Source organism: Euprymna scolopes, chromosome 23 (genome assembly GCF_053919585.1).
Source record: "Euprymna scolopes isolate OS-2025 chromosome 23, ASM5391958v1, whole genome shotgun sequence".
NCBI classification, from domain to species: Eukaryota; Metazoa; Mollusca; class Cephalopoda; order Sepiida; family Sepiolidae; genus Euprymna; species Euprymna scolopes.
The window spans coordinates 15,897,087-15,900,956 of NC_136504.1; positions in this window are offsets into that span (position 1 = coordinate 15,897,087).

A 3,870-nucleotide genomic window follows, 5' to 3' on the forward strand; every position below is an offset into this window, starting at 1 on the left:
CATTACGAATATGTATGCGTAACGTAATAGCTACTGGTTCATATTTTAATTTTTAGCCTTGCAGCAAATATGTCTTCATAGCTCAGGTATTTACATCAAAGTAAACAATAAATCGTAAGTTAAACATTTTGGTTTCGATACTCGGTGGTGGCGCATGGGTCACTTTTAAAAATATTTTTTTAATCATTACTATATATTGGGTCCAGAATAATAATAATAAATACGAAATCTGCATTAATCAAAATATCATATTTAAGCATATTTTACGATCGGGCAGTGCCGGAAGGCCTGCTAGTGTGTGTGTGTGTGTATATATATATATATATATATATATATATATAAGAGCAAATAGTTAAAGCATGTTAAAAAACACTTTGAAAAAGAGTTAAAACCATATTTAATTTGAAAAGAAACACCAAATTAGTGGATAGTCCTTAATCCGCAGAGTTTCGAAGAAATACTTTCCTTCTCATCAGATGGTAGGATTTAGCAAAATGCAGGATCGGATTTTGCTTGCAAAAGTATTTGATGAAACTGCAAGTAAGTCTATATATATGTCACCGGCGACTAAACTGGTTCGCTCACCAGACTTGTTTGGTGAGGAGGCGGCTAGTCTCCCTGAAGGATTAAAAACAAGACCTTTCAAAGGGCGAATGAACTCTTTTTCGGAGTCAACGGCCAACTAGCACCGTGTGTGTTTGTGTGTATGTATGTGTGTACTGGGGTGGAGAGGGCTCCCGTAAGCTGTGGTAAAGGCAACCTTTCTAGGGGAAGCAAATCTCTGATTTAAAAAAACAACAAACGCTCTATAAAAGACACGACAGGAAAACAAATGAGCACATATCTAAAGAAATAGCGGAAACACTAGAGGATGACCTCCGATCCGTAGTAGAATGGGGACAAAAATGGATGGTCACCTTCAATGCTGCCAAGACTAAACTTGTTTCCTTCAATAATTACAAGAACCCTTCCCTACCGCCAATAGCAATAGCCAATGGCTCTTTATCTGAAAGTACATCTTTTAAACTCTTTGGCTTAACGTTCACAGGAAACATGAGTTGGAACAATTACATTGAGAACATTGCCAGGGCTGCTGCGAAGAAGGTGGGTTCTCTCTATTGTGCTAGAAAGCTACTAATGCCTGAAAGTATCCTATACCTCTATAAGGCCACCATTCGCCCATGTATTGAGTATTGCTGTCATATTTGGGCTGGTGCATTTGCCACTAGTCTATCGCTCCTAGACAAGGTTCAAAAGAGAGTCGCCAATCTGATAGGTCCTGAACTGTCAGCTAAACTTCAGCCTCTGTCCCATCGACGAAATGTTGCATCCCTCTGCCTGTTCTACAAATACTTTAATGGAGAATGCTCTAACGAACTGCAAGCACTTGTGCCCCCATGACGTAAATACCCCTGACAAACCTGACAAGCAGCTAAATCCCACCCTTTACAGTAGAGATCCCTAGATGCAAGAGAGCCTTCTACTCCAATAGTTTCTTCCCCAGAACAGCTAGACTTTGGAATTCCCTTCCGGGACTCTGCTTCCCCAACTGCACTGACATGCAGAAATTCAAGTGTAACGTGAATGGACATCTTGCTACCCAACTTCTTACACAGTACCCTTGATGCTTATGTCCCCGATAGTATCCCCCTACAACAAAGTGGTAATGTGCCTTGTTTGGGATAAAAATGTAATAAAAAAAAGTGGGAGACCAGTACCCGCATTAAGCTGGTCTGCAGTTTAACTTGTTGCTAGCTATCTTGCTCTTGCTTGTTGCTGGATCTGGACATTTTAAACCGAGAGAGAGACTTGGTTCCAAAAAATGGTACTTAATAGACTGTTAGTCAGAAAACGTGAGATGAGGGATATCTGCAGTATTCGTGTCATGCGGGGTGCAGAGTGCTGGACCGACCATCGGTTGGTCCGTGCAAGGATTAAGTGTGTTGTGAAGCCCAAGATGAGGGGAGCTTGTGTGGCTATCCCAAAGTGACTTAATGTTTCCCGTCTAAGGGACATTATTGTGAGGGAGAAACTAGTTAAGGAGATGGAAGAGATTGATTGTGAAAATACTTGGCTTGCTTTTAAGGAATTTGTCTATGAGGTATGTGAGAGAGTATTAGGTTATTGTGAGCGTAAATATCAGGATTGGTTCAATGAGAATGATACTGAAATTAAGGCTCTGCTTTATTCAAAAGCCAGGGCATTGCACGCTTATCTCGGGGGTGGTTTGACGGATGGTGAGCAAGATCAATTGAGGGACAAATTTAAGGCAATCAAGCGTGAGGTGCAGAGGAGGTTGCATAACATGCAGGATGAATGGTGGAGGCAGAAAGCTGAGGAAATACAGATCGCCTCGGATTCGAACAAAACCAAGGTCTTATACAGCCTACTGCGCGTGGTTTACGGACCATCCAGATCACCTATCACTCCTCTGTGCTCGAAAGATGGTGGGGATCTTCTTCGAGACCCTACCGACATTCTTCATAGATGGAGGGAGCATTTCGATGACCTCCTGAACAGACCTTCTTACGTTGATCAGGAGCTTGTTAGATCGATTCCTATCAATCTGATCAAGGATATCTTGGCAGAGGTTCCTTTTCTCCAGGAGGTCGAAGCAGCTGTCCATAAGCTGAACAATGGAAAGTCTCCTGACCTGAATTGTTTGCATGCAGAGATCTTTAAATGTTCTGGATTCAAGATGATGCAACGGTTAGTGGAATTGTTGCAGACTGCTTGGTGGAATGAGTGTATTCTGCAGGATTGGCGGGATGCATTGATGGTAGTGCTATACAAGGGAAAGGGTAGCAGAGATGAATGTAGAAACTATCGAGCCATCTCTTTGCTGTCTGTAGTCGGTAAGGTGCTCTGTAGGATCATGCTAGACAGAATGCTGGAGCACATTGCTGACGATGTTTTGCCTGAGTCGCAGTGTTGTTTCAGAAGATGTCGAGGGACAGTGGATATGATTTTTACAACCAGGCAACTACAGGAGAAATGTATAGAACAGCAAAAGGGACTATATCTGGTGTTCATCGATTTAACTAAGGCATTTGATACAGTCAATAGGGATGCTTTGTGGGAGATTCTGAAAAAACTTGGCTGTCCTGACAAGTTTGTAACCATCTTAAAACTCTTCCACAATGATATGAAGGCTTTGATCAACGTTGGGGAAAAAGCTGGCTGATCCTATCTCAGTAGAAAATGGTGTTAAGCAGGGAGACATTCCAGCACCCACACTCTTTGCGTATTTCACCATGGTCTTTCGGATGGCATTTGGGGGGTGCTCTGATGGTGTCTATATTCGCTACTGGGGGGGTTGTTTAACATTAGACGCTTCAATGCAAGTACAAAGGTACTCACCAACATGATTCGTGACTTGCTCTATGCGGATGACTGTGATCTGGTGGCTCATACAGTGACTGATATGCAGCATCTTGTGGATGCCTTTGCGGTTGCCTGCAGCACATTGGGCCTGACCATCAATCTGAAAAAAACTGTCTTAATGTATCAGCCTGCTCCGGGCATGCCATACTATGAGCCATTAGTTTATATCTGTGGGTCAAGGATAGCGGTTGTCACTAAGTTTGTATACTTGGGTAGCACACTGAATATGTCTGGTGCCCTGGATGATGAGGTATCGTTACGGATCAGCAGGGAAAGTGATGCCTTTGGAAAGTTGGACGGGCGTTTGTGGAGATGTCATGGGATCTTGCTGCCAACTAAGATTAAGGTTTATGTCGCATGCGTTCTCTCTACTCTTCTCTATGGTTGTGAAACTTGGACAACATACAGGGAGCATTTGAGACGTCTCGAGCGGTTTCATCATATGTGTTTACGACGAATCTTAGGTGTGGGTTGGCAGATGTATGT